The sequence below is a fragment of the Macrotis lagotis genome, chromosome 4 (genome assembly GCF_037893015.1).
Source record: "Macrotis lagotis isolate mMagLag1 chromosome 4, bilby.v1.9.chrom.fasta, whole genome shotgun sequence".
NCBI lineage: Eukaryota > Metazoa > Chordata > Mammalia > Peramelemorphia > Peramelidae > Macrotis > Macrotis lagotis.
Genome location: NC_133661.1, coordinates 158,642,322 through 158,664,576, shown reverse-complemented (window position 1 = coordinate 158,664,576; position 22,255 = coordinate 158,642,322). Strand labels below are relative to the sequence as shown.

The 22,255-nt window shown below is 38.8% G+C and overlaps 1 protein-coding gene across 1 annotated transcript in view; it reads right to left on the bottom strand.

The window, feature by feature from the left end:
- Positions 1-13,642, bottom strand: part of GLCE (glucuronic acid epimerase) — a 127,696-nt gene extending 114,054 nt beyond the window's left edge. The window contains exon 1 of the mRNA XM_074234497.1: positions 13,545-13,642. The gene's annotated coding sequence lies outside the window, so the exon portion shown is untranslated. The remainder of the gene's footprint in view (positions 1-13,544) is intronic.
- Positions 13,643-22,255: the final 8,613 nt, after the last annotated feature.

Genomic DNA, 22,255 nt, shown 5'->3' with positions numbered 1-22,255 from the left:
TTGATTACATGATTTCTAAGTGCCTTTTATCTCTAAATCCTATGACCTCCCAAAGTCTATTTCTGCCCTTAAATAATACGAACAAGGACATAATGGAAAACTTTTTTGGAGGGTGGAGGTGGGAAATTCATTCATTCGTAATGGGAAAATGGAGGTGGGGGGGAAGAAAGGAAAGAACATTAAGAATAAAGGTAAAGGCTATCTAACACTATATATATATATATATATATATATATATATATATATACATATATATATATATATATATATGTATGATCCTACAAAGGCAATATATATAGTGCCTTTGTAGGATCCAATTCAATTGTCTCATTTCCTTACACACTACATCCTTAAATATTATGGTAATTCATTCTTACATAGTATATATATATATATATATATATATATATATATATATATATATTACATCCACTTCCTGCTTCAAAGTATGTCTTCATGTAAGTTATATGAGTTTATATAATTAGAAAACCTATAGACCTTTGATGTTATAAAATGTTTGCATCACTTTTTTTTTTTTGGTTTTTGCTAGGCAATGGGGCAGCCCAAGGTCACACAGCTAGGTAATTATTAAGTGTCTGAGGCCAGATGTGAACTCAGGTCCTCCTGACTCCAGGGCCGGTGCTTTATCCACTGTGCCACCTGCCCCCCACCCCCGCTTCACTTTTAAATGAGTTCCATAAAAAATAACTTGTTGCCACATTCATAATACTATAATAACTGAAAAGTCATTTGGTTAATTGATCTCTGTAGTTCATGGGCTAAAGAAAATAAAATTCAATGTGTTTATATATTAAATTTTCAGTGTTATAATTTGTAAATGACATAAAAATTAATTTAAAATTTTAATGTAGATTTTTAAAATGATACTTCTGTGTTCATTTACCATATCATTCTATTATTCAGAACTTCCCCAAAACTTCTTACTGTGCAAGAGAAAAACCACCAAACTGGGTATCAAGATAAAGAATTTAGAGCATTTTATAAACAAGAAACATCCCCAGGTTATGACATGATTTACTCACAATCACCAAGGCAGAGATCAGAACCGGAGTCACAACTCTGCTACTACCTACGTGTAGGATTTGATAAAATTACTGAGATCCCTTCCAGTTCTAAGAATGGAAAGGTAAGAAAAGAACATGACCACAAGACAAAGAGATGGCAAAAATATTATAGAAAGTGTAATATAAGAAAATGATGTTAAGGTGGAGGTCAGATAATGAAGAACTTGAAAGTTCCTTTAGGCAAATCCAGATTTGGATGGTCTACCCCCTCCCCCCACCCTGCCTCCATTATGTTTCTCTCCATGACCTACTAAACCCAAAGACCCAAAATGGCTCATCATCCTCCATCACCTGATAAGTTTAAAGACCCCCCCCCCAAAGTTCCAACCTTCTTTTCTCCTTGGGGGTCTTCCTTGGTGATCTCACTGACTTCTATGGTTTCAAGGATCATTTCTATGTAGATGACTTACAAATAAATCCATTCCCAATCTTTCTACCAAGCTCTGTATTTTCAACTAGCTGCCAGACATGTATAACTGGATTTTCCACCAACACCTCAAATTCAATATATCCAAAACAACTACTCCAGCACAACAAATATTAAGCAACTGCAATGTATAAGAACTTCATATGCTTTATCTCATTTAAGCCTCACAAATACCTTGTGAGATAGGTACTACAAGAATTATTAGATCCATTTTGAATATGAAGAAAGCAGGCATCAGGGAAATCAAGTAACTTGCCCTTGGACACAGCTAATAAAATGTGATCTGAACCCATCTTTTTCTAATGTCCAGCTTCCCCCTTACTGAGATCCCTTCCAGTTCTGAGAATGGAAAGGTAAGAAAAGAACATGACCACAAGACAAAGAGATGGCAAAAATATTATAGAAAGTGTAATATAAGAAAATGATGTAAAGGTGGAGGTCAGATAATGAACAACTTGAAAGTTCCTTTAGGCAAATCCAGATTTGGATGGTCTACCCCCTCCCCCCACCCTGCCTCCATTATGTTTCTCTCCATGACCTACTAAACCCAGAGACCCAAAATGGCTCATCATCCTCCACCTTGTTTTTTGTTCTTCCATTTGACCCTTCTCAGGAATGTAAGCTTATTATCACAGTCATCTCTGACTTTTCTCCTCTAACTCATCTCGTTACCAGTTGTCAAGTCTCATCACTCTACTTCTACAATATGTCATATCTATCCCCTTCCATCTGCTTCCTTCTCTAATTCCACAGCCACCCACCTAGAGTTCAAGTCTCATCACCTTTTACTTATTCTAATAATTTCCCAAATGGTCTCATAGCTGCTAGTCTCTCCCACTTTCTAATTCACTTGGGAAGATGATTTTGGAAATCATCAGTGAGGGTACAGGTCTGACTCTGGTCCTCAGTTCAAAACCTTTAGCATATCCCTATTTGCCTTTAGGGAAAAAAATACAAGCACTTTATCCTGGCTTAAGTATTAGGTCCTACACTACTTTCCTTCAACCTACATTTTTTCAGACTTACTTCCCATTCCACTTTGGCAACCTACCTTTTCTTAGACTTACTTCACATTCTACTTTGGCATACATAAGTGAAATTGGACCACTGAGATGGTCCTTAGCTTTTATTTTCCCCTAACCATCAAGGCTAGCCATCCCTCACTCAGAATTACTCAGTTCTCCCTTTTGAAATCCTTCTGTGAAGAGAGCAGTCTGATCTTTCTTAAACAACCAAGTCACTTGGAAGCCAATAACCTCAAGTTTCATCTTTTTATACTGACTAGTTTTTTTTTTTTTAGAAGATGTGGGGGAGAAGACTACCACATGAAAGGAAAACATTTAACTTTAAGGAGGATACTTATGCCATCATATTTTAGAAGGACTCCAAATACAGTCTGTGGCATTTCCAAAACAAGAACTAATTAAATTCCTGTTTTCTTTGGAAAAGTGAATTTGATTTTTTTGTCATCTTGAATTAAAGCAGACTCTGGAATCAGAGGATCTGGGTTCAAATTATATCTCCACTGTTTGCTAGGTGACCTTGAACAAATCTCTTCACCTTGCTATGTCGTGCCTTTCTCATTTGTAAAATGAGGTAGCTGGACTAGATGGTCTGTACAGTCATTCCTAAACATTTGTGGGTTTCATATTCATACTTTGGATTATTCATGGGTTAGTCATCAATAAATTAAATGGGAATTTTTGAAGATCTGTGGGGTATTTTGGAAAATCACTGACCACACACACACACACACACACACAAAAGAAAATAAGAAAAGGAAGTAATAAATGTATAAGTGTTATATTTTACTAACCTTTACTACCATAAAATACAGGAATTTATTATAAACAGCTAAATTTTAAATTTTTTAAAAAATTTAAACATTTCAGTGCATTAACAAACTATGGGGCTAAGCATTCTCTTTGGGATTATCTACTCTTCATATCCCTACCATCCAGGCTCAGTCACATGATTTTTCTCCCACAATAATTATTGAATTTTAAGTTTTTCATAGGAAAAGGAAATCCATGAAGCACTTACTGCAGCAAGTTGTACTTCCATAACTGTGAAGACCCTGAAAAGTGTGCAAGTTTTGTTTTGTGTATTAAATAAATATGATCAGAATTATTAAAAATAAAGGTTTGGGATGGGGCCTAGAGTTAAACTTTTTCATATTCACAGGGGTCCTGCACCCTGAGCCCCTACAAATGTCAAGGGGCTGTACAAATTATACCTATCAGCTCCAATTATATCAGCTCCACATTATATAGTGGAAAGAGCATGGACATGTTCATTAGAAAGTTTAAGTTCTATTGCCAGTTCTAAACCCACTTCTTAGTGGTGGGTCTTTGGACAACTCCTTTTCAGTTTACTCATCTGCAAAAACAGGGAGAACTATACTAATTTCCTACATGCTTTCCAAGTCTAACATTCTAAGAAATAAAAATTTTAAAAAATATATAGCAAATGCATGTTGCTATCTATGGATTGTTGCCAGAACACAGTAAACTTTTATAGACCTGACATAAAAGGGTCTGGTGAGGTCAGTCAAGGAATGGTTTTTAAGGGCCTACAGGGAAAGGAGCTCTGCTTACCAGGAGCTCACACTTATGGAGGACCTGGTGAAGCTGACATTTCAGAATCCTAAGAACAGGGGGTCAAAGCCTCAAATTCTCACAGGATACTCTAGCAGCAGCAGCAGGGGAAGGAATGACAGAGGGTCCATAGAGCAGACTGGAACCAGAAGAAAGGTGATGGCAAAGATGGAAAGCCAGACAGAGCACAGGCACAGACAACTTTCAGGGGACTGGAGTTGGGGGGTTGCTGCCCAGAGTTAAGCAGTATAGAGCTTTGTAGAATGCAGACAATCAGAATGATTTCTGAGAGTTCTAAGGGTCAGACCTCAGGGCTGGCGTGCATGAGAACCTGCGGGGGGGGGGCGGCATTTTTTTCTCAAACAAGAAGAAAATGGAAACAGACTAATATAGGGAATGGCTGCTCAGAACAGTGGATAAAAATCTATACCTGTTTCACATAACACTTTTTCTGATTGTCTTATGCACCTAGGTCTACTAACAAAATAACAACTGAATATGTGAACCCCTCGTTGAATTTAAAAGTTCCCATTTTCTTACTGGGAGTCTCAAAAATTTACCAAAAAAAAAATTTCCTTCCTCACAGAAAAGGAATCCAAGTCTCTGAGGACCTAATGCTATCTGGCCCACAGGCAACATTTAAAGCACAAAATAAATGTGGATTGTTGTTATTATATAGAGTTAATTGGTTGTCTTAATGGTCTAAGTGGGCAGTGACAGATGGAGCCACTAGAGGGCAGCTGAAAAACAAGAAAAGGTATGGGAGATAATGAGCTATGTAATGTTCAAGTAAAGGGTTCAGGGATACCTTGGTGATGCCAAGGACAGAGAGCCAACCCAGAGCGGAGGCACCAAATGACTTCTGGGTGGGCCACTGGCCAGGAGGAGCTGTGGAGAATGCTACAACTGCAGACACAGCAGAATGATAAGCCAAAGAAGAGACTATTGATAAAAATCCAGAAGTATGCTCCCAAGACACAAAGAGGCCGGGTTGAGGATAAGGGCTAGACTGAATACTGATCAAGGAGTCAGAGTATAAAGCCAAGGTCCAAATACAGGGATGTTCAGTAAGGTCACAAGAAGGGCCACTGAGTGACAACCTTTCTCACTTTCAGGAAATTCAAATAGAGGGGTCTGACAATATCAATATTGTAGTTAGGATAAAGCATGGATCTGTGGTTTTCATTAATATGGGAACTCCCAGGTGAGGACACAGCTTGGAACCTTCTCTGCAATCTTCTCCAAAGGGACAGAGAGATGACCAGAGTAGTAAGTTGTCAAGTGACTGACCAAAGTTACACAGCACTATATGCCAGAAGCCAGGCCTTACTGGCTTTGAGACTGGCTGTCTATTAAATCACAATATTTCTCTAAATATTTTGAATAATTTGATCAATAACAAAAACTAATCTCCATTGCCCATAAAAATATTCACATTATCAACATATGATGAATCTGAATAAGCAAAACATTCAAGAAAATATTCTGAAATAGAACATTAAATAGGATGGAGGAAAGAAACCAAAGGCAACCTCAAAATTGTCGTTCTATAGACATAAAGCTTAAGAGAAAACGCAAAGACCTTTTCCAAAAGTATGAAAGATTCAAAGCATATAAATAATATCTCTGATTCTTGTTGCTCTAATCTAATCATTTTCCACTGCTATTCGAGTCATGGTTCCAAAGACCTCTATTAATTGGAAAAAGAAAAGAAAAATCCAGATGTTTATAATAGACTGTATAACAGAAAAAGAACTGAAAATCTAACATACATTAAACAAATCTATTTTACAAAGGTATGATATATGAAAAGAGTCACCTTTTCATCTCTTAAGTTAACAAGTTTCATTTGGGGGAGTGTGAAAAAACAGGAGACAGCCCTTTAATTTTACTTCCAATTGTTCAAGTAAAAAGATTTTCATTGTGTTAATGGTTTTAGTACAACTTCCATGACTTCACTGAGAAGCTATAAACTGGTGGTTAAAAGCCATTTGAACACGGAATATAAAGTCATTTGATTCTGTCGTTACTTTTTTCCTTAAATTTCCTTCTTTCCTTCCTTCTCCCCAGTTGCTGTTGAATATTCTGATATTTCATAAGTTTCCATAAAATATTATTCATTTTCAAAAATTTGGCTTTTCTTATTGAAGCAGTACTAAGTCCAATTGTCAAAGAATCGATTCAATAATAAAAAGAGCTAAGGCCACTTGTCTTATAGAAAATTACTGCCAAATACTGCCAGACCCTGCTTTTCTTCTTTCTGGGCCATTGGCCAGATAGCAATCATTTTTAGGTCCTTTTTAATTTTTAGCCCTGTAATCTAATGTCCAATTTCATATCTGAGACAGCTCTCCCCACGCAGTAGGTTAGTGAACTTTCTCCCACAACTCAGCTAATGTTTTGGAAATTTAAAAATCTATAAAATGACCTTTATTCCAGTGAAAGGATTTCTTTCTTGTGACTTTCACTTTAGGATATAATAGATGTGCTTTACTTGTTTCAAGTAATTTTGAAAAATATCTTCTCTTGATTTCTATTTCCCAATTAATTGAGAAGTTTACAACATGGCAAAACAGACAAAGCATTTAAAACAACTGAAATAGAGTAGATAAAAACTTGTTAACTAGCAACACTTAAGGAAGATCTACAAATTTCTCTTTAAGGATATTTATGATTAAAGAAAGGCTAAATGACCACAGGTAGGTCAAGCTAATAAACAAATCAGATGTACTATTTAAATTAGTTTATTATTAATCATATTTTTGAAGGATTACTTTATAAATCTAGAGAAAAGACAATTCATCTAGAGCAAGAAGTCAAGGGAAACAATGGAAAAAAGTAAAGAAGAGCCTAGCTATACCACAAATCAAACTTCACTATGGATAACCAATCATTAAAACAATTTAGCAATGGTTAAGAATTAGAGAGGTTAATCAAACAGAGTAGACTCACAACAAACAAAAGCAAAAGCAAAAGAAACCTACTAAATATCTGAAAAACTCAAAAACCCCTACTACTGAGTTAAGAAGTTGCTATTTGAAAAAAAAAGTGCTAGTTAAACTGGAAAGCAGTCTGACAAAAAGTAATAATAAATCAACACTTCACATCATATACAAAGAAAAGTCAAATGGAAAACATGACTTGAGACATAAAGGGTGACAAATTACAGGAGCAAGGAAGAAATTATCTTTCATATCCATGGAGAGAAGAACAGTTCATAACCAAACATAGTATATTGGGGATTACAGAAGATAAAACATACAATTTTGATAACATAAAATTAAAAAGGTTTTGTACAAACACAACAAGTTAATATAAGGGAAGCAAATAAAACTGAGGGGAAGTAGGGAGGACTTGACAGCAAGTCAAGTTTTCTGTTAAGGGTTTCATTTTCAAGATGTGTAAGGAATTGACTCAAATTTAACAATGGACTAATGGCCAAAGGATAAAAACAGGCAGTTCTCAAAGGAAGAAATCCAAGTTATCAATAGCCATAAAAAAAAAGGAGCAACTCTAAAATCCTATTAGTTACATACAAATTACAACTCTGAGGTTACACTAACCCTTAGTGCACTCCCTCCTGCACATAGCTCATGGTAGCCACTTAAGAAAGGCTAGTTAACTAACATTAGCAATCAGTAGTACCAGAGGCAGGATATAAACCCATGTCTTTTGACCTCAGATTTAATGCAAATAACTGAGGGGGGAGGGGGAAACTACTCTTCTCATTGCTTTTTTTTTTTTTGCAGGACATCTGGCACATAGTAAACTGTTAATAAATGAATTCTGACTATGATTTTGTCTCTGTTTTCCATGGTCTGACAGGAGTTATATATATTCAAGTAGATAAGTGGGCAAAGGCGAATAAAGTCACATAAGAATTAAATTTTGCTTATTTTGAAACAAACTCTTAGGTCACAAAACAGTGTCAAACATTTTAGGATATGAGGAGATACATTTTATGGTATATAGTTAATAGTATTATCTTTAACTATTCAAGCATGTATTAATGGCCTATGTGTCTAATGCAAGGCTAAGGATGAAAATTAAAGCTATGATGGGAATACAAATCTAATCGAAGCAAAAATGAACAACTAAACACTAAACCTGAACAATGCGGTAGAAGAAGGAGGAGACCAGGGAAGGGCAGATATAGCTAACCAAGAATTTCCTGAAGGAAGGTGAAACTATCTACTAAATGTCATCTCCCTTTTCAGATTTCCATGACTCTTGAGTCATTTCACTGTTGACCACTACCTACTTCTTCAAATTTCTTTTTCTCAACTTAGTGATCTTAGACCATCTGGATTCTTTTCGCTTCATGAGCCTGATTATTCTAGCAGCTCTCCTTCAGTCTCTTTACTGTAATCAAGATGGATTTGTAACCTAGATCTTGGAGTTTTAATTCCAATTGAGAGAAGTGGGTTCAAATATTATCTTTTACACTTGAAAACTATGTCACCATAACTAAATGTCCCTAAGCTCTACTCCTGTTATTTGAAAGTGGGAAAAATACCTACTTTACAGGATTAATGGGGTATTTATAAATGAATTTATGAGTGCAAGACAGTGTCCAAATTAAGGTCCTAACCAGATTAAAATGTAATTGAGAAATGTTTAACAAAATAAATAAAAATACAATATAATATAATGTGAATTTGTGATTTTCTAAGTCAATGTATGTTTCTATTTGAGTTTGACACCACTGATTCAAGATTCTGTAAACTTTAACAAGTGGCATAACATAGAATACTGGACCTAGAGTTGGAAGTCCAGGTTCAAGTCCAAATCTAATCTCAGATAACTACTGGGGGATCCTGGACAAATTACTTAACCTAGTTTGCCTCAGTTTCCTCATCTGTAAAAAAAGCTAGAGAAGGAAACAGCAAGCCACTCCAGTATCTGCCAAGAAAACCCCTAAAAGAGTAACAAAGAATTGAACACAACAACAAATAACTTACTATTATTATTAATAACAATAATAATAATTATGGGCATATCCCCAAGGTTCTCTCTCCAGTTATATTCTTCCCCATATCAAGTTCAATCCACATCTGTCTCACCAGTCCCATGATCCTTTCTAAGATCCAGTATCATATCTGACCTACTGCCTATTTCCAGCTTCCCAGGAAACTGAAGTCTTTGGTTTGAAGGTGGGGGGGAGAGTATGGTATTTTGCAGTATATAGTTAATAGCATTATCTTTAACTATTCAAGCATGTATTAATGGCCTATGTATCTAATGCAAGGCTAAGGATGAAAATTAAAGCTATGATGGGAATACAAATCTAATAGAAGCAGACCATCATGAGCCAGAATTAGTTTTATCCTGCTGTTGAAAGTTTATACCCCCCAAAAACCTGACTCTAAAAGTCAACGTCTCCCACTGATGTTACTTTGGAGGGCAGTTTGATTGTGCAATGAGTAGACCTCAATCCTGAAGTCAAGAGAACTTGAATTCAAATTTGACCTCAGACACTTATTAGTTGGGTGACCTTGACTAAGTCACATAACCCTGATTGCCTCACATCCAGGTCTATCTCGTCATCCTGATTCACATCTGGCCACTGGACCAGATGACTCTGGAGGAGAAAGTGAAGCTGATAGCTTAGTACAACCCCCCTCATTCAAATCCAATTCACCTCCCTCATAAACTTCATTTCTAGTTAAATGTCCTGATACTATTTAAAGTACAAACAACATACTTCCTTCCAAGCTACTCCTCACTGAGTTTCTCCTAAATTCACAGGTTATGGTTCAAATCCCAATTCTAACATTTACTAGCTTAACTACTATGAGCAATTCACTTAACCTTTTCTCTTTCTTTCATGGATAATTGAGGAAAGGTTGTTCACAGAATCAAAGACTATGGAAGGGACCTTTGGGGTTCTTTGATCTAGTGTCCATTCTTTACAGATGAGAACAGAGATCCAAAGAGCTGAAGGGTCTTGCCCAAGATCACCCAGGTCCTAAAGGATAGAGCCTCTTCAAAACAGTCTCAAAATCCTTCACATATCCTCAGAAAGTGCCTGATGAAGGCTAAAGGGATACAATAATAGCAATGGCCATTTAAAGAAAAAGTTCTTTACATATTGAGTATTATTAGATCTTCAAAATAACCCTACCAGGAAAATTACTATAAATCTTATTCTCATTTTATAAAGAAGAAAGCTTAACCATATTCATTTTACGGAAATTGTCAGTCAAATTCAAGATTTTCCTCAGGGCAAATTCAACACCCTTCCCACCAAGTCATACTGAATTATACAAAACCAATTTCATTTTAAGAAAAAGCTGCAAGTCAAAAAGGAAATGGGATCGGTATTCATCTGCAATCTGTTTACCTTTCTACCCATAATGACTGCATACCATTTATAACAGGAAAATTACCCTATGATGCTCAAATATAAAGGCAGTTCCATATCATGGAGAGGTTTCACCTAGGAGAATGGAAGACTAGGGTAAAGCACCAATCTAGGATCATATTGGTTATGGGACCCAGGACAATGATTGATCCCACCAAGCTACTTTAAGACTAAGTTGCAAAGAAGGTGCAGTGGAGGAGAGTACTTCCTCATGGAGGTTCCCTTACCAATGAAATCTCAAGGATGATCTTAGCCAACTCATCACCATTTCTGTTCATTTTTTTTAATTCAGAGGATTTTGCTATTTTTACACATTACCATTTTTGTAATTACTTTAAAACAAAAAACTTAATCATAAGTTTAAAAAATCCTTTAGATGCAAATTTTGTTTAACTGAACAAATTTTATTCACATAAACTTTGTTTAAGACAATGGAGATGCAAATCCTAATTATCTCTAGCAAGAGTACCATTTCAGGGGCAGCTAGGTGGTGCACTGGCCCTGGAGTCAGAGGACCTGAGTTCAGCCTCAGATGCTTAATAATTACCTAGCTGTGTGACCTTGGACAAGTCACTTAACTCCATTGCCTTGCCAAATAAAAAAAGAGTACCATTTCAAGCCAAAATATAATTAACAATAAGAATATTTAAGAAAATAAGGAAGACCTAAAATTTACCTTTAAATAATCATATGTATACGAACACAGATACACACACACACACACACACATTTAGATATTAATTCTCTAACACTGAAATGGAAACTTTGCCTTTAAGAAAACTTTTTAAACAAAAATTTTCCTTATTGCACAAATATAAGTGGGAGTAACAGGGTTTAACTAAGACTTTAAAAATCGTGCTTATCTCATTAATTTTTATAATTAAAAAGCTTATTTCAAAATCTTGATTGGGCAACTCTGAATTTATAGTGCATTTTATCCTTTAAATGTGAACTACACATTCTGTAAAAGAAAGTTTTAGGTTAAATTTGAAGTTTTAAACATATAGCTTTCTGTTTATGAAAAAAGAAACCACTAATAATATTTTTATTCCTACAGAAAATATATTAATCATAGCAATACAAAATGAATTGAAAATAATTCAAATTGGGGGTGGCTAAGTGGCGTAGTGGATAAAGCACCGGCCTTGGAGTCAGGAGTACCTGGGTTCAAATCCGGTGTCAGACACTTAATAATTACCTAGCTGTGTGGCCTTGGGCAAGCCACTTAACCCCATTTGCCTTGCAAAAAAACCCTAAAAAAATAATAATAATTCAAATTATAAGCTACCTTAATCAACAGCTCTCAAAGTGCCCACAAGACTATTTCTGGGGTGCTTGAGGTCAAACTTTTCATAATATTAAAACATTTTTACTTTTTAACATGGTAAACACTGATAAATATATCCCACAAAAGCAAAAGCTCTTTGAGGTCCTCAATTTTTAAGAGTGCTAAGAAGTCCTCAACCAAACTTCAAGAATTCCTGTCATATATAAATCACTGTGATGAACAATCTCAAAGAATCAAACACTGAAATTTCACTGAATTCAGTCCAATCTTTCTTTGATGAGTCTAATGGCCTTCAAGCATCCCTACAAGTGTTAATTAGTCATGTAATACTGTAGAGGCAAAAGAGCTAACTCTGATTATAAGTTGCATGAGCAAGTCTCTTAAGTTTCTTTACTGGACATTCCTCCTGCTTTCATAAAAAGAGAATTTATTTTCAAAAATTCCAGTTAGGCTCTCTCATTGTACAGATTATGCATGAGCAATAATTTTAATTCATAATCAGTTACCTCAGCATTTGCAGAAATGGCCTATAACTATTTCACAGTTATTAAAAAAAAACCATCCAGACTGTTGAATTACACAAGTAACTGTGTATTAGCTGTTAAAAACTACCCGCTGGGTTGTAACAAGGAAAAACCTGAATATAAGGCTTCAAAGTAATGAATATCACTACAAACTTTTTGCAGTAATATTTTTCCAGATTTCTTCGACCTTACCAAATAATTTCTAAGAACCAGAATTATCCTGGCTAACTTCAAGTTTTCCTAAAATTCAGAGTCACAGAATTGTGACACTTGCAACCACCACTAAGGGAAAAAAAAACACACGCTTAAGTAGGGAAGACTTGGTAGATGTCACATTTGTCTTTTTTTTTTATCCAAATGTCAGGTTTGCCCTGGTAGGGGCAGCCTACGCTGCATTTATTTTCTGACATGCCACATTTCACCCTAGGGCTGATCTCTCCTCCACTGCAGTTTCTTCTTTAATCAGAGTGAAGCAAACACAATCAAGGATAAGAAGGGGGGGGGGGGGGGGGGACCACACCAGGTAATCTCTTAATTCAGACCAGCCACCACGGAGAACACCGTGCAAATTCCCGGAGAGAGCCTTCCTCTTAAATCAGTCAAGAAAAACCTCGAAAGAAAAATCTCCCAGCTTTCTAGTCATCCTTAAACTTCTCAGAGTGGGCTTCCCCCTTTTTTTTTCCTTTTTCTTTTTCCTTTTTTTCTTTCTCTCTTTCTTCTTTTTCTTTCTTTTTTCTCCGTTGCTGGACTTGAACCTTCCCAAGCCCCCTGAGCCGCAGGCAGCAGCCGCAGCAGCCTCCAGCCGGACTTCTCCCGGAGACGCTCTTCCAGGCGTCCGTTTCCCAGGCTGGCCCCGGAGCGCGCCCGGCCAGAGCGCCGGCTTGGCCGGCCCGGGACACGGCGCCCGCCGCCCCCGCCCGGACCGCCCGGCCCCGGGAGCCCTCGGGGGCGCAGCCCGCCAAGGCGCCGCCGCCCTCCGGGCCGCTAGAAGGGAGCCGCGCTGGCCGGGGGGGCCTCGCACACGGCCCCCCGGGTGCCCCCTTACCTGGAGCCCGGGCGCGGCGCGGCGTGCCCCAAGTCCCGGAGCCCCGCGCGCCCCGCGCCCTCCCTCGGCGGGAGCCAGCCCCGAGCTGCCGCTCCGCTCCGCACCGCCGCCCCCGGCTGCCCGCGCTGGCTCCGGGGCTGGCAGCGGCAGCGCTCCCTCGCCCCGGAGCTCCCCTCTCCCCGCCCGGCCCCGGCTGCCCCCGCCGCTCCCCTACCTGAGCCTCTCCGGAGAGCGAGCCAGAGCGGCCGGGAGACGGCGGGCGACGGGGCGGCCCAGGCCTGCGGCTGCCGCAGCTCGCGCGGGCTTCTCCGGGGGAAGCGCCCGGCTGAGCAGGAACTGCCCCGCGCCGCCCGCAGCCCAGCCTCGCCACCACCAGCAGCAGTCGCCACCGCCGCGGCCGCCGCTCTTCCCGCGAGATCCCGGCCCGGGGAAGGGGCAGAAGCGGGGAGAGGAGGCGGGGAAGTCGGAAAGACGGGCCGGCCGACCAATTAGCGGCGAGTCAAGAGAAGGCGGGGCTCGGAGTCTTCCTCCGCCAATTGGAAAGGAGGAGAGGCGGGGCCGCCGCCCTCCAATAGGGTTTCGCGAGAAGGTGAAATTGAAGGGGGTGGGGATAGGTGGTTGACAATGCCAGGCGGGAGAGAGGTGCCCGGCGGCGGCCGAAGGATCCCGCCAGGTAGTCCAACTTGGCCTTGGAGCTTCTCGGCCGCCGTAGACACACCTGAGGCTCGCGGCGCGAGGCGGTCCAGGGGGGCCCTCCAGCTGTCTTGTCTGCCCGGCCGTCTTCGCCCTAGGAAGGCGTCGCTCCCGCTTCCTCCCCCACCCCCCGCCCCGCCGACCCCCGCCCCAACCCGCAGTCAATAAACGGGGCCATTGTTCCTTCCCGCCCGCGCTCTTTGTCTACAGCCCTCTCTCCTGCCAAGGCTCCTCCTCACCTGGCCCGCCGGCCGCTCCGCCCCAGCCCCGCCCCGGGCGCCTGCCCAGCCCTGCCCGGGCTCCTCCTAGGGCAGCCCTGCCCGGGGCTGGCGCTGGGCAGATTCCGGGCTCTTCCTCACTCCGCGCTCTGGTCCTCGGCTGCCCACCCCTGCCCGCCTCCGCCGCCGCTTCTGCACCCTGGAACCTGTGCCTCCTCGAGACGAGACTGCAGCACCAGGGGATGCCAGGGCTGGAAGGGACTAGAGAGACCCGAAGAAACCGAAGCCCGTTTCTTCTAGCACTACACTCTCAGGTTCCCCAGAAGTTCTTAACGTGCGTGCGTGTGTGTGTAGGACCCCTTTAGTCACCTGGTGAAACTCGTCAGAACAATCATTTTAATAAATGAAATAAAAATGCATAGTATTGCAAAGGAAACTGATAGGATTGAATGCTACAATTATCAAAAGGTAGTCAGGAAGAGCTGAGTTCAAATACAGATTCTGCTCCTTACTACCCTAAGCAAATCACTTCACCTCTCTTTGCCTCAGTTTCCTTAAAATGGGCATAATAATAAATAGCACCTTCTTCCCAGGGTTGTGGTAAGGATCATTCTAAAATCACTTTGCACAGTACCTAGGACGGAGTAAGTCATTATCTTTATCAGAGTATTCATATCATTAGTGGATACATTGCTGAATTTGGAAGTCAGAAAGCCCTGCACTTGATTCCTGCTATAGACACTCACTAGCTGTGTGTCCTTGGGGATGTTACTTCACTGCTCTCAGCCTCAGTTTCTTTGTCTCTAAAGTGGGAATAATAGAACCGACTTCATGAGATTTTTATGAAGATCAAATGAAACAAATGAGACATTTTGCAAACTTTACAGTGTTATATTATTATTATATTATTATAAAAGCTATTATTATTATAAAAACAAGTTCACAAGCCCCCAAGTTAGGAACTACTGATCTTCTCTTAATCAACCAGTAGATAATTAAAAGCTATGAGCCAGCCACTGAGTTAAAGCTCTGGGGTTACAACTGCCAAAAGACAGTCCCTGCCCTCAGGATGCTTATAACCTAATGGGGAGATAACATATAAACAAACATACAAACCAAGAGATTTACAGGATAAATAGGAAACAACAGAGGGAAGGCACTAGAACGAGAAGAGGTTGAAGAAGATTGAATTTTTTTTTAGGTTTTGGCAAGGCAAATGGGGTTAAGTGGCTTGCCCAAGGCCACACAGCTAGGTAATTATTAAGTGTCCGAGACTGGATTTGACCCCAGGTACTCCTGACTCCAGGGCCGGTGCTTTATCCACTATGCCACCTAGCTTCCCCAAAAAGATTGAATTCTAATTGGACTCAAAGGAAGCCATGAAGGTCTGGAATGGGAGGGGAGGGGGTAGTCTTGGGGGACACTGGCTCCCTATTATCTCCAGGATCTAATACAAAAATGTTTTGTTTTCAAAGCCTTTCCAATCTATCACCTACTACCTACTCTTCCCTCCAATGACATTGGTCTCTTGGCTGTTCCACAAATAAAACATACTGCAGCTCTCAGCTCCAGATCCTGGATTTTTCCTGGCTGTCCCCCATTCTCGGAATGCTCTCTTTCCCCCTTTCTAACAACAGAGGTCACCATGGCTGATGCAAAGTTGTCAGGTGGCTAGCTACTCCACAAAACAAAGGGAAATACACATATTTACAGTATGGGAAGGAACCTTGCAGATTAGCTACTTTCTTTATTTGAGTTATTGAGTATTAGGGACAGGATGTCAGATAATGGGGGAGGGGGAGAGAGACAATCTTAATTTTGAGATAATATCTCTGTAGTTGGCATTGCCCAAAATTAACCTCTTCCTAAGATTGGGTCTGTCCTGGGTAAAGGCATTTCCTAGTAATTAATCTTATCAGAACATCTGAATATCTAGGTAAGACTAGAGCTCTAAGATAATGGAGTTCTCTCTTTGAGACTGGATCAGAACAAAATGCAGAACTAGAGTCTACTTTTATTTACACAACCTCCCAAGGGAGGGAGAGAAGATAAATCCCCTAAATACACAAGTTTTGTATATTTCCTTCTGAGGAACTTAGGCCCTAAGATCAATTGGTTCTATCCTGCTGGAATACAATTACTTTTAGCAATGTTTTGGTATCCTCAGGTAAATTTTTGATAGACTACACTACTCAGTACAGCTCTAACTTCTTCAAATGAATTGTTGATGTTTGTCCTTCTGTTCTCAAGAAGACCATGACATCAGGGAGGTGATGCCATGACAAGCACATGAACTGGATTTGAGTTAGGAGATGCTGTGCAAAGTCAGTCTCACTTTCTCCTCTGGAGCCATCTGGGTTCAGTAACCAGATATGAATCAGGATGACTGGAGATGGCTCTGAATGCAATACTAAATAGATCTTTGATAACTGTAATGGGGAAAAAAACTTGAAATTTGAAGACAGAAACTATGTATTCAAATTCTAAATCTAAAGTTTATGAAATACTCTTAGGCAATTTATTGGACTTTTGGAGCCTCAGTTTCCTCAACTATAAAATAAGAAATTTAGACTAGATGATATCTTAGGTCCCTCTCTGCTTCATTTAACAAGCCATAGTGGCCATCCAAGCAAAATCCATCAGGATCTTGAGGAGTATTTGGGTCTATATGACATAATAATCAAAGGCAGAAAATGGAAAAGTTTTAATAAGACTGCAAAGATACACCTTTTTGAAGAACTTTCAAGTGGAACAGAGGAATTCCACTTGTTCAACTGGTCCCCAGAAGGCAAAATTAGGAGCAGCAATAGCTACAAATGTCAGAGAAGTAAATTTAGGCTCAATGTAAAGAACAATTCTTAAAAGAGGTTGCTCAAAAGTGAAAGCAATTCACAGGGTAGTGGACTTTCAAGCCTCAATTGAGGTCTTCAAACAAACCACTTGTTGAAAATGCTACAAAGTTATCTTTACAGATACCTGTTCAACTAACAGTTATCCCTTACTTTTACAACAGGTTAGAGGCACAGCACTCAGAGGCTGGATTTGGAAAATCTGAGTAAAATTTTTTGGTCCCTCTCTTCAAATCAGAGAAGAAATCTGAATTTTTTTTCTTTTTTTCATTTATAGAATATTTTCAGTACCCTATTGTAAAACTTGAATTGATATTATATAACACTATACATATATTTTATGCATTTCTGAGTTTTTAAACTTTTTCTGTGTCATCTGCTGGCTCTTGTATGTCATCTATGACTTTTTAAAAAGTCCCCCCCAATTCCATTTAATTTCTTATGCCAACCTATGATGTATTGAAACCATGATAGAGCAAGTCAAAATATGGAAAGGATAACTATGTGAAAGTAGAAGGCCTCAGAGATCCTAATTCTGAACCTAGATTATATATTTCCTAATTTTTACCACAATAAAAATTTATTAAATATTTCTTCAATAAACTTTCAAGATATTGTACTAGATGCTATGGAATGTGGGTAGAAGGGAGAAAGGGGAGGGGGACTTAAAAATGTAGATGACAACATCCATTCCTGAGCTCATGGTGCTTAGGATCTAATAGAAAAAGCAGAATTATCCAAAACATGACAATAAAATGAGACTAAAAAATATGACCAGAATTTACAAATAAATTCAAACGTATTCATGAAAGATTCATCTTAAGAAGCTATGATTTCAAGATTTCTTTCATTGCTGATAATATTTTTGGAACTTCTTTGACCTTCATAGCTACTCTATGAGCCATAAAATAAATGTTACCCCTGGTACTTTTTAAGTACTCATTTGTTTTTTTGTTTGTTTTGTTTTGTTTTGTTTTGTTTTGTAAAACTGATATTCTCCAACTTTGATACCTACCTTACTCATCAAATTTGATAATTCAACTTAGAGTCATTTCTGAAAAAAATAATTCCCAGTCTCAAAGCATAAAGATTAACTGGCAAAGAAGATGTTCAAGTTATTCAAATCTAACCTCAGATCCTTATCCTTAGTGTGACCCTAGGCAAGTCACTCAACCGTGTTTGCCTCAGTTCCTCATCTGTAAAATGAGTAGGAGAAATGGTAAACCACTTCAGTATCCTTGCCAGGTCGTGAAGAATCAGACAACTGAAATGACAGAATGACAAAAATAAAAGCAAAAGATTCTGAAAGAAATTTCCTAAATCATTGGCTATGAATTCACATATTTAATAATTGTTAAAGCTGGAAAAGTCCTTTAATGCTAAAAATGCTTTAAGACCAGTTTCATTGCAATAATGTCACTCAGGGAGTGGAATTGAATGAGAAGGATTTTAATAGGCATGAATTGGAGACAAAGATGAGTTCATCCCAAAGCTGGGAGAAGCATAATAATGTCAGGAGGCAGCACAATGACAAGAAGGTTTAACAAAATAGTCCAGCTTCAAAAGAGGGTAGTGTTTATAAAGGAAAGTTTAGTTTCATGAAGCAAAGCTAAAAAAGAAAGGTTGGAGCCAGATTGGGAAAGGCCTCAAATGTCATGATAAGGAACTTGTATTATTCAATAAACAGTGCAAGCCATTGATTTAGAGCAGGGGATTGTTGTGATAAGACCTAAACATTCATTGTGAAGATTATTTTGGAAGCTGTAAGAGATTGGAGAGGACAGAAAGTAGAGGCAGGGAAACTAGTTATAAGCCTATTATAATAGCTTAGATAAGAGGTAAGGAGGATCCTGACCTGGGGGTAGTGTCCATGAGAGTATGAAATAGGGATAGAGGCAAAAAATTGTGGAAGAAGAATCAATAGAAATGGGAAACTGTTTGTTTAGGGAAATTCAATTCAACAACAAATACTTGATTTGGCATTACATAGACAAAGATGAATAATGAAAAATAATCCATACCCTCAAGAAACATATTATACTGGGAAAAACTATGTAAAAAGATAAGTAAATATGAAATAAATTGAGTTCAGTGACTTAGGAGTCATGTAATTAGATGAAGGGGATAGAAGCACGGATGTTTTGAGACTAGAAATAGGAAGGATGGTAATGACATTAAAAGAATGAATTTAATAGAGGTGCAGATTTTTGAAGTAAAGTGATAAGTTCAGCTCAGGGAAATCCAGATAAGAATATGCAGCAGTCTATTGGAAAGTGAGAGCAGAAATTTGGGGAGATATAAAAATCTGGAAATCATGTGCATCAGGGAGATACTGAAATTATAGAAATGTATAAGATTGTCAAGGAGGAGGGCATAAAAGCAAAGGGCTGAAAACAAACCTTTGGGTGACATTTAGATTTAGGGATAGGAGGAAAGAAGAACCACTGAAGCAAGTTGTAAACAGAGAGCTAAGTGGATCAAGGAGCAAAATGAGCAATATGTGAAAGCACTTTACAAAGCTATAAAACACAATTTAAATGTAAAGTAATCAGAGTCCTGAATGATAGCAAGTCTCAGAAATAAAACAGGAAAGAAGCATCCCTACTAGAGACAACAATAGAGAATTATGAATGCTCAAGTTGTATCTAGGGCCAATGCATAAATGATTCTGGTCAAAGGATGTAGGGGAAAATATGATTAGAATCTGGTTTTAGGGGGCCTAGAATGCCAAGGTGAAATTATACTTTATTTTTATAGGCAATAGAGAGGCATTGAAGGGTTTTAAATGGGAAGGGACATAGACAAAATGATCATATTCCTTTCAGTAATATGCAATCAATACTTGATGAATGAATTAAAATAACTGGGATTTGGCCCACAATGGATACTTAATCAATGTTTTTTTTCAATGCTGAAGTGATTGCTAGTATGTTGTGAAAACAATAGTATAATCTTAACTCTGCTCTCTCTCTCTTTTTTTTTTAGGTTTTTGCAAGGCAAATGGGGTTAAGTGGCTTCCCAAGGCCACACAGCTAGGTAATTAAGCATCTGAGACCGGATTTGAACCCAGGTACTCCTGACTCCAAGGCCAGTGCTTTATCCACTATGCCACCTAGCTGCCCCTGCTCTCTCTTTTCATGGTAGGGTAGGAGCATAGCTAAAAATCCAATTTTCCAAAAATCTAATTTTTTAAACCTATTCCATCTCTTGAATTCAAGAACTAATCATCATGAACTTAGGCTTTGCTGGGTTTAGGAAAACATGTAAAAATTTGTATTTAGGTCTCAGTTTGGAAATAAAGTATAGAACTTTCATGTATGATTTCTAAATACAATTGAGTCAAATACTTATTTGACAATTTTCCATGTTGAAGTGTTGGGAAAATTTGAAAACAACTCCAATAAAGGATGTTACCATCACATTGTAAAGGCTGAAAGCTCTGCTATAAAGGATCATATTGTTTAACCGATGCCTCATGCCATCTGCCTTTGTGTGAAGCTATTACATATTCTGGCCCACCAGAAGATGATTAGTTCTCTCAGCCTCTCCATCTGGTCCACAGTGCTTCATTCCTCCCTGTCATTCTCTAAAATCTTCCAAGGAGATTGGGGGTACCTATGAGCTCTGTATGGACGCCCTAGGTCTGGGACCTTGCCAGGTAAGTCTGAGTGTTTCTCTACTGAACTGACTCACACTCAGTGCTAGTTGTTACAGCATGAGACTTTGGAAGGAGGCCCATCACAAGGATGGTACTACATCTAGCCTCAATCTCACCATCTGTAGCTACTTCTTGCCAACCCAGCGCCACACAGAATCAGCAAGCTCCTCATTCTGCTTTCACCATCTGCTGCCTGTTCTGTGTGCTGACCAACCATATTCTTTGTGAGAACTCTGAATGCCTATCTCTCAGTTCACTTTTCATCTTACAGAGTCTGCTCTTCTATAAAGAGAATACTCTGAGAGTCACTTCCCAAACCTGATTTGCTAATCTTCAGGGAAGAAGGTGTCATTTCAATGGAGAATCTTAGCCTTCTTAAACACAAGCTGTTATGTAATCCTAAAGAAGTACATAGCTAGGTGGCTCACATTTTTAGCATTATTGCTATCAGACTAGATTATTTTTACTCTATTTCTTGGTTTCAGTTTTGTAAACATGTGTCACCAGAAAGGTTAGATGAGACAATATGGAAAGATAAAGAATGTTAGAACTAAAAAGTACCTTAGAAATTATCTGGCTCAGATCTCTTACTTTACAAAGGAAGAAATTAAAACCTAGAGAGGCAATATATATCGAATCAGTCAGTGAGTCTACAAGTATTTGTTAAATATTTATTATGTGCTTGGAACTGTGCTAGATTCTGGGAATACAAAGAAAGACAAAAGACTCAATCCATAATCTCAAGAAAGACAAAAGACTCAATCTATAATCTCATACTATTCTCTCTTCTCTCTCTCTCTCTCTCTCTCTCTCTCTCTCTCTCTCTCTCTCTCTCTCTCTCTCTCTCTCATACACATTTATTTACAACTTTAAAAGGTTGTATGTATTGTGTTTTGCCATGGTAGGTAATGTGTCTTGATGTGATTCATAATGAGAAATGAATAGATATGCAGGAGTCTAGTTTCATATCACTCTTTCCAAGGGAAACTTTGCTTCCTGCCAGGAGGAGAAGCAGGAAATCAAAGTCAGAGGTCAACCATTCTGTTGTCCTCAGAGAAAGGATATCAGTCTAGAATTATATGCACCCCTCCAACTATTCTTATTCTAGGGGAAATAATTTTTAGGTTCAAGTTGAGTTCCTAATCACTATCCCTTGATGGGAAAGGAGTACCTCAAGCTATATATACAAGGCTTGACTTCCTTTTAACAAAATACTTTTTCACAAAGATTACTCATAGCAAATAGATCCATTTATCCAAGCCAATATTAAACAAAAATCAGTAAAACTAAATAGATGAGAATATATATCAGACAAAACACAGAATAAATTAATTCTCCCGCTGAGAATGAGTCAGTTCAATCAAGAGAAAGAATCCTAGTTATCATTTCCCCCAAAGGGGATCATTAAAAATCAAAGTCTTTAAAGTGATAAGTTAGGGATAAGGACATGATAGAGACATCAGCTTCTCCACATTTTGTCATCTTCTAGAATTTTCTCTTACTTCAT